The sequence below is a fragment of the Rattus rattus genome, chromosome 3 (genome assembly GCF_011064425.1).
Source record: "Rattus rattus isolate New Zealand chromosome 3, Rrattus_CSIRO_v1, whole genome shotgun sequence".
Classification (NCBI taxonomy): Eukaryota; Metazoa; Chordata; class Mammalia; order Rodentia; family Muridae; genus Rattus; species Rattus rattus.
The window spans coordinates 195,047,359-195,057,535 of NC_046156.1; positions in this window are offsets into that span (position 1 = coordinate 195,047,359).

Sequence of the window (10,177 nt, forward strand, 5' to 3'; positions counted from 1 at the left end):
AACACTGTTGGAAGGAGCAGGAGAAACCAGAGTAACACCTTGGCCTGGGGTCAGAGCAGGTGGGCCTCCTCCGGACCTGTGGCAGGACCTGATAGGCCCCTCCTCACTCTTGACAAACAGGCTTTCAGGATCTCCCTGGAAGAGAAACAGGGTGGCCCCAGCTATAAAAGGCCCCTTGAAAGATTTAAATGTGCTCCCTTGTAGAAGATGAGGGCAATGGGACCCTGGAGGCCACAGAGGAAATAGCTCTGTGCTGCCCAGATGGAATACATCGTGAGGTTATTTTGGAGACCATTTATAGCTTGGTAAAAGGAAATAAAGAGACTGTCAATTAGGGGAATTAATAAAAAATTCTCTCCTGTAACAGAATCGAAAGTCTCAGTGAGCATGCTTGCTTCCCTGACTGGGTTTGTGTGAGCATGCTTGCGTTCCTGACTGGGTTTGTGTGAGCATGCTTGGGTCCCTGACTGGGTTTGGGTGAGCATGCTTGCGTCCCTGACTGGGTTTGGGTGAGCATGCTTGTGTCCCTGACTGGGTCTCTGTGAGCATGCTTGCGTCCCTGACTGGGTCTCTGTGCAGTCTCAGCGGCTCACTTGCCCCTCACTAGATCTGCAAGTGTTCTCGGGGCTGACAGACTACTGCTGGGCTCTTTCACATTGTTGTAGAAATAGGATAAAGCGTCTGGAAAAACCCTATGAGCTAACTCTAGCAACAGAAGACTATGGCTTTTGGATATAAATTTTCCCTTTTACACAGTGTTTTTTTTCCTTATATATGCTTTGCTATTTTTGGTTGACATGTGCAAAGAGATGAGAGAGGGCTTCATCTTACGGTTGTTGTTTTGCCACTAAATGGTTTCTGTTTTAGTGAGCCAGTAAAATCCAGAAGTTTTCTCTCTGGATGAAATCTTTTTCCATGCAGCATTTCCAGAAGAACAAAATCAAGGAAATCATTTTTTTCTGGTCTTCTTTCCAGATTGATCTAGCTCATGGGAAGGAGGAGCCACATGTGGGGTGTCTAGTCAACTCAGGCATGGACACAGGGACCAACTGTAAGATATCACAGAAACCATGGTGCAGGAAGGCCAAGCTACAATGCCTAACAACCAATTGGGTTTTCTAAGCTTAAATTAGAAGGTAAAATCTGGTGGAGAGACAAGCGAGGTGATTTACTTGTAATCTGAATACTGCAGTTTGAAGAGGAGAATGGAGACTTTGAGACCAGCCTGGGCTACAAAGCCAGACGACATCTTAAAACAAAAACAAAACCAAAACACACACACACACACACACACACACACACACACACAGAGCAATCTACAGGAGACGTAACAGCACAATAACAACAATGACTAAAGTCCTGTGGAGGGAGCTTACCGCACAAATATACACAGATATACTGAGCAGCCAGTTTGCCCAGGAATTGGATAATTCAGGTTCCATGATGATCCTAAAGTCCCATCGGCATGTCCTGTGGCTTTGCCATACTCCCCCATAGCCAGCTCTTAACTTAGTCTGTGTTATGTTTCCGTTTACCGTGATTTAGACTCTCGTAACAAGCCATAATCCTATTCTTAAATTTTAATTAAAAATCTTTAAAAAAAAGTTTGAGAGAGGAGATGCTTATTAAAGGATGATACTGTCTCTTTCATTGAGGAGAGGGAACTTGGTTCATCGCTGTGTGCCCGCCTGTCTGGTTGGAACTGAGTTTTCTGAGGAAGTGCCGTGTTCCTGACTCTTCAAGTCTGATCATCTTGTCATGACTCTTCTTCCTCATTGTCTTCTCTTCCCTGTCCAGAATGGCTGGTCAACTCTTGCTCATTCCTTGAATTGATTTCCTTCGAATATCTTTTGTTTGGAATTCCGTATTTGTCATGTGCGGGAACAGGGGTGGGGTAGGGTGCCGCTGGCTTGAGATTGACATGAGGAGTCTACCTGTATTGTTCTCCACTGTATTTTTTTGAGAACAGTGTTTTTTGGTGAATCTGTGGCTTGCCATTTCAGCTAGACTGGCTTGTAAGCAAGGCCCCAGAAACAGTCTGTCTCCAATCCCCAAGACTGGAGTTACAAGCACTCACTGCTCTACCTGACTTACATGTGGGTGCCAGTGATCTGAACTCATGTTCTCATGCTTCTGCAGCAAGCACTTTAGCCACTAAGCCAGCTCTCCAGCTCCTGAAATTCCTTATAGATCATATATTCTTCATATTTGTTCTATCATGTCTGTTTGCCCAGGCAGAGGATAGAATAGATAGGAGAATGGAACATGGATAGAATAGTAACAACAGATCCATGGGTGTAATTACTCATTATTATTGAAAGAAGGTTTATTAATGCTATTTTATAATGGTCAGCAAACATAATGTGAATGCATGTCTATTGTTGAAGAGTTGAATATACCGACTAGAGCTGATATATGCTGTAGAGTGTTACATGGATGCTAAGAAGAAAGACTTTGTAACATAGGCATTTGTTTGGAAAGATGACTACATGATTTTTCATCTTAGTGTTTTTTTTTTAAATGGTAAATTTGGGCATTGTGGCTCATAACTAAAGTTCAATAGCTACGAGTCTGAAGCAGGAAGATTCACATTGAGTTTGAGGGCAGCCTGGGCTACATAGTGAGTTCTAGGTAGTAAGCCTGGTATATAGAATTAGGCTATCTCAAACCAAAATCAAAACCAATGAACAAACAAAAAACCCTAAAACAACAAAGAGTCAAAGCAAACAAAGACAGAGAAAGGTTACTTGTAACAGAGAAAATGTAAAAGGAGCCTCTCTGAATGTTAATTCTTGTTTTGCATAATTACTGTTGTGAACAAATAGTTTGAAAGGATGTGTACCATCCTGTATACTTGTAAGGACCGAGGACAGGTAGAAATGAGAGGAAGAACTGAAAGGAAGACGAAGAACTTAAAAATTCACCTCTATATTTTTTATTGGTTATAATAAATGTCAATCGCCCTTGCAATTAAAAATCCAATCAAATTTAAAAGAAAGATGTTAACGATTTTATGTCCTTGTGACACCTAATGGATATTTAGTTATTCCTGTGGGAAATCATCGTGCTGCTCTTAAATAAATTACAATAATCCAAAGAACTCTAAAAGTAAGTACGAATCTATCTACTTTCCAAATGAGGAAATGAAAGTGAGGAGAAATAACCTGTCAGTTTCACGGACAGAAATTATTCCGTCCTCTATCCAAACATCTGGAAAACAGAGATCTTATAAAAATGATTTACGTGGAAGTGCTAACGGACACGGAGTGGTTATTCTCAAAACACGATTTTAATGTGTTCCATCCACACAATGGAATGTTATTTGGCCTTAAAAAGCAATGTAGTACTGACACACGCTGCAGTGCTGACACATGCTGTAACGAAGTTGAACTTTGAACATAACGTTAAGAGAAAGAAGCCGGTCATCAAAGACAGTACATTAAATGACTCCACTTACCCACAGTTCAAAACAGACAGATCTGTAGAGACAGAAAGGGGATTAGTGTTTAGGGTTCTAGAGCAAGAGGAGTGGGGAGTGACTGTGAATGGGACACAAAGCTCAAAAATGAGAATATGTTAAAAATAGTTGTACAGCCCAGTGAACGTATTAAACCCAGTGGGTAATAAGTGCATATTGGTTGATTGTTTAGCAAATAAATTACCTTGTGAAAAAAAAATCAGAGATGGAACAGACTTGTGTATCGTCTGTCAGATATCTTCTGATTCCCCTGGAATGTAGGATTCACTGTGGTGACCTACTGAAATTCAAGGAACCTCACAAGACCAGTGGTATAAACGCCCTCAAGGTGCTTACCTTTCTGTGGTGTAGGATGTCAAGTTCATGACGCTCATGTATGTATCACCAGGAAAGCATGTCCATGCTTCCATCCAAAGATGTCTTCCTACAGAACCTCTTCCAGCATCAGGGCTTGCTTCTGTTTGATGCGCTCTTCAGATCTCTGCTCAGCCTTCCTGTGAGAAGTCATGGCATATGGTTACTACTAATTCTTTTGTTTTTAGTTAGATTTCTTTTTAAATTAATGACTATAAGTTTGATTTCTCGAATACTATTTTATAAATGCTTCTTTAAAAAAAATTTTCTTCTTTCTCTGGCTCCTTAGCCCAGGCTTGACTATTAGTTCACCCTGATACCTATTAGCAGTAGTTACTTTGCTCTATAGCTAGGCTACAGTTTATTTCTTAAAAAACGAAGAATAAAATATTATTAACTACTGTTATTATTTCTCCCCGAAGCTTTCTGTTCTAATAGTCAGTGTTACCATTTGGGCCATGATGAGTCACAATGCAAATTCTGAGATAATAGAAATAATAAAAATTTCAGTATGTTAATGAGGGTGGCTTATAAGAAGTACCCAACAAATATTTATTGAGTGCAGATTGTGTTTGTGACACTGGGATATTTATAGGAGAGAGAAAATCTGTTAGGATCTCAAGCTTTTTTAGGAAAGAAAAGTCCTCATGGAACCATGTGATTGAATGGGAACACATGTGTCAGAGTTAGCAATAAATACTCCAAATGCTAGAATTGCTTATTGTTCCAGGTTTATGAAGAGTCCTTGTTAATTCATTCACTAGGTAACTATTCAACATCAGTCATGAGCAAGCTCTTACAGGTGAAAATGACAATTCTTACTTTCTAGGAAGTAGGATAGAAACCCCCGAGTCTCAGGGATCTAACCATCTAGTGGGGAAATAGGAAACGGTTCAATGACTTTACAGGCAGGGTGAGAGCATCATACTTAGATATAAGCATTGTTTCCTGATATAGTCCCCCTCCCATGGGCTCCAGCTTAGTCCTTCTTGTGGATCAAAGACTCAAGGTTCCTTACAGCTTATGCTAGACTTGAAGGTTAGATGGAAACACAGATTCTGCTTTGTAGGGAAGAATTTTGAAGAAATAATTTGCTTTTTCTTTTTATGAAGATTCAAAGCAGGCAAGGATATCATCAGTCAATGGGATCCCATGAAATGGAAAAGAGTAGTTGGATAGAATGATAAAGTGTTAATACTGGTAGGCTCTATAGGGATGTTCAGATGAGGGGTCAGATGAGTTAAGGGATATGGAGCCCTTTGTGAACCACAGGAATGGTTGCAGATGTGCAAATCAGATGAATTATGGAGTCTAGCAGTTTTAAGATTGTGTGACAAGGGGTAGGGAACCTGAGTCATCTCAGAAGAAGGTGCAAGTTCTGATGGAGATGGTGAAGCCTTCATCTGCACCCGATGTCAGTGGATCACAGGAAGGTAGATGGTGTCAAGGAAGCATAGTAAGTGACAAAGCTAAATGCCAATGTGTTTCCAAGGCAGAAGGGGTTCATTTGAAAGCAAGGAGACACATGGTGGACTGGAAGAAAGCTTATGACCCTCTACCTACCAGTATATCTTGGAGATGGCCATGTGAGACCAGCACTAGTTGGTGATCAGGATATTTATATGAAAGAAGCAAGAAACAAAGGGGGATCAACTTCAGTGGTTATGTAGGGGGGCCAGAGCAAATGAGTGATGTTCTGACAACAGTTTTGAATTTCAGGTCATGGCAAGTAAGGGAGAGGAGTAGTTTCAATCTGTTTTGTGGTTCTGAAATAGTCACAATTCTGTCACAATCCTGGCATTTTGGAATGGAATTTTGCAATAAAAAGTTTAATAATAAAACAAGTAGAGGGTTTTCATTTCTTTAGTCAGTATCACTTATCTCCATGTGCCCAGGCAAGGGCTTCTCAAAACAATGCTATTTCAAAAATGGAATCATCAGTTTTTCTTCCATGAAAAAAGGGATACAGAGGATTCTAAGGGCTATCAAGAATGAAATCACGCTGGCTTGAAACTGTTTGAATGTTTGGAGAATAATTAGAATGTGGGGCTTAACGATCAAAGAGGCAAAGACCTAACCAGTAGGTCATGTCTAATTTGGAAAGGGTCTTGAACGTCAGATCTAGGAATTTGGTTTTATTTTACAGATCAAATGGGGATGTGACATCAATAGCATTTCTTAGTTTAAAGGTGTAGAAAAACGTAGGCTAATACAGTTAACCTTCACTGTCGGTTTGACTGGATTTTAGAATCACCCTGGAGACACTTATGGGTGTATCTATGAGAGGGTTTCTAGACGTTTAACTGAGGAAGGAAGACCCTAGTATGGGCAGCTCCTTCCTGTAGAATTGGTCTTGAGTTGAATAAAAAGTGAGCTGAGCACCGGGATTTATTGTCTGCTTTCTGATGGGAAAGAAATGTGACCAGCTGCCTGTTTCCTGTTGCCTTCCCCACCATGATGGACTGTACCCTTAATCCATGAGCCAATCAAAACCCTTTTTTCCTTAAGGTGTGCTGTTAGTTACTTTCCCATGGCTGTGAAAAGCCATCACAACAAAGGAAATTTATAGAAGAAAGAGTTTATTTGGCCTTACAGTTCTAAAGAGTTAGAGACCATGACCATCATGGTGGGACAGGAGGAAGGCATGGGGTTGAAGCAATAACTGAGAGCTTACATCTTTATCTGTAAGTAGAAAGGAGAGAACCAACTGAGAATAGTATAGGCCTTTGATACCTCACAGCCCACTCTCCAGTGACACACTTCTTCTAGCAGGGGACATCCTAATCCTTCCCAAACAGTTCCACCAACTAGAAACTAAGCATTCAAATACAAGAGCCTATGGAGCCATTTTTTTTTTTTATTAACTTGAGTATTTCTTATATACATTTCGAAAGTGTTATTCCCTTTCCCGGTTTCAGGCAAACATCCCCCCTTCCTTATGGGTGTTCCCTCCCCATCCTCCCCCCTTGCCACCCTCCCCCAACAATCTAGTTCACTGGGGGTTCAGTCTTAGCAGGACCCAGGGCTTCCCCCTTCCACTGGTGCTCTTACTAGGATATTCATTGCTACTTATGAGTTCAGAGTCCAGGGTCAGTCCATGTATAGTCTTTAGGTAGTGGCTTAGTCCCTGGAAGCTCTGGTTGCTTGGCATTGTTGTTCATATGGGGTCTCGAGCCCCTTCAAGCTCTTCCAGTTCTTTCTCTGATTCTATGGAGCCATTCTTATTCAAACCACCAGTGTTGCTTTTGTTTGGTACTGTACCACAAGAGTGATAAACATTATGGGTGGGTTACTGCTGAAAAAATAATTAAAAAGGCTATAATTATATAGTAATTAATAATATAAAAATAATTAAGAATCCAAAAAGCTTTTGACTACCTGGTGCTTACTGATGTCAGATTTCAGTCTAGTTAGGTAGAATTAAGCATGCACTGTCTACACATGGTTACAGTTTAGGGTATAATGATATAGAAAGAAGGATTGAAAATACCTTAGATGAGTTAAAGGGGATCTAGGAATGTTTTTAAGGTGGTAGCAGGACCAGGAAATATCTTGTTTTGCAGTTTTAAGGAAATGAAGAAGATATAAAAAAAAAGAAAAGAAAAGAAATTGCCAAAGTACAAAATGTATAATGCTGTCAGTGGGTAGAGTGAGAGAACCATTCAGTTTTTTCTTAATCTTTTTATTTTCTTCTCTATTTTTGTGCCAAGAGTGTTCATGAGATCCTTAGAGTATTTTAGATATATAAATCAAAATAATGGGATGACTAAAGAAATCAGTCTTACTGAAATAAAGTCATCAGTAAATTAAACAAACCTACAGTTTAGAAATAGCTAGATTTCATTAGCAATCAGATTTCATAATCAATAAAAGATTTGCCAATGGCTTAATAACATTTCTCCACTTGCAGAGCTTCTGTGATGTTTTGAGATAATCTGCAGCAACTGTAAAGCACTTTGAAAATATTCAGGATCTCATCTGGTGACAGACTTATTGGTATTTCTGATACTGTGGCTTGTGCATAGAGTTATAACTGAGGAAAGTACCCTTTGAGTGATTATAGAAAATGATGGATGTTTTCATGTCCAAAACCGTGTAATCAGAACATTATCTACAGAAGCCTCGGAACCATGGGCATGAATTAAGTACCCCTTTTAAAGAGTGGCACTCGGCAGAGTATCATGCTATCCTGTTGCTGGAGGTTGAGAGCTCTTCCTGGGATCTCAGATCGGGTTAGTTTATCCAAGACTATCCAGACTGAGTTAGCCAAGAACAGCTGTCACGTGTCTCAGCTCTTCAGGCTATGCTTATGTTTGCCTTCCATGGCTTCTGGGACCCCCTGGTAAAGAGCATGCCTCCCAAGTCCCAGAAGGCATTAAGTGCAAGGTGTTCATCAGAAGTCTGGCTAGTGTTGCTCTCGGTATATAATGTGTTCATTATTTGTCTTCAGGGCTTTGAGGGATTAGAGACTTCACCTCCTCTCCTACCATGGATGTTCCCTGATCTTTTTTGTTTGGAGTTACTTACCTAGCATTATTTGGAGAGGTCTTGGAACAACACAAACAGAACGCTGAGCAGAGAGCCGCCCAAAAGGGCGTTTTAATGGTAAGTGCATTATGAATGCCCAAGTGCGTGAATTGACATTATCTCCCAATGACTGGGGTTTACTCTGAATGATCAACTTTTGGTTTGGACTATGACCGTGCGTGTGGTGGCTTATTGGGAATAAGGGCACATTTATTTTCTAGTAGTGATGCGGGAACATGTGGCTCAGGTCACAGTCTGAGCACATAGTATAGGATGCATTGTCTACCCTGAGTTCTATAATTACAGAGAAAATAAACTTTCCTGGCCCCGTGGTTCGTCCACATTCTCCCTTCTAGGGAAATGGGAGTTTTGGTGATGTGTTTAACATCATGCTTGTGAAATTTGCTCCTTTTCTTTCAATTTATGACTGCTGTTCTGTGTGTCCCTCATGTCTCTGGGGACGCTGATGTGGCTTTCAGCTCAATGTTCTCATTGCTTCCTATCAAGGTTGCACTGTGGGTCCTCTATCAGATGCCCAGAAAATGTCAACAGTACAGCTCCCTGCACAGAGGAGTGGTCCTGCGAAGACAGAGAGGAAACATCTGATGTTGCAGCCAGCCATCTGGCTATCTTTGGGGACTTAACATGCATATTAATTTACTCTTTTGTTTATTACCTTTCTAGCCCTCAAACACTTAGGTGGTGCTAATTGCAATGTTTGTTAAGCAGGCTTCCCACTGCAGTCCATCCCCTCAGCCCCAGCCGGCTGGGCAATTACCAGCACTAATATACTTCTAGCTGAGTTACCAGCAAGCAAAGTGGGCTGCCTGTGTCTGTTTCCTTTGGACGATGATCAATCAGCTTTTCTCGCTCTTCAAAACATGAAGGGGAAATATTACAGAAATATTTAACTTCCCAAAGTTAAATTCAAAGGGGCTTTTTAGGAAAGGGCATTGACAGATTAAATACTGTCTACAAACACCTTTATAGAAAACATACAAAAGATTTGGGTGGGGTCACATCTTCACTGGTCTTGCAGGCCAAATAAAATCCCAAGATAGATAATTTGGCCTGTCTTGAATGGGTCTAGTCACTATTTTGCAAAATTAGTACATTCAAAGACCACATGGCCCATAAGTATCCCTTTGCTGCTTGCCAAAGATATGAACAAGCTAGGTCAACAATCTGGGTGTGACACGCACCTGTGTTTACACCGACTTCTTTTGCTTCCTCTTATAACACATGAACTACCAACTCCAAATGCAAATAATGTCTGATTCTAAATGGCCCTGAGTCAAGGCAAGAGGTAGTAAGTAGCTGGTGAAACTAATTACGGCAAGTGCTGAATTGGTCCTAAATTCTCCCTGAAGCCAGGATGGGAAAGTATTTCACAAATATGAGGTCCAAAATCATTTCCATCTCAGAAAATGGCTTGGTGGTAGATGTAGAGGCAGAGTGTACATCAGAACAAAAATGACTAAAAGAAGGATTTAGGATAAAACTTTTCCATTTAATATTCATGATTTTAACTTAGCTGACACTTCAGTCATGTATGGTAAAGAAACGTCTGTATCAAGCATTGGTGAGCTCTGACCTCAATCTGTCAGGGTATAGAGCCAAGCAAGGGTAGAGATAGTTTGACTTTGAATGGGAGAGTTGAAGATGTTAGAACTATTCCTGTAGCTAGCTAAGCCTGCCATTTCCTCCAGCATCAACATTTTCAGAGCTTTGGAGAACTTCACGCTTGTGTCTGTTCTTCTACAGGTGCCTTTCAACCTTCCTGATGCTGCGACTCTTAATATAGTTCCTTAAGTTCTG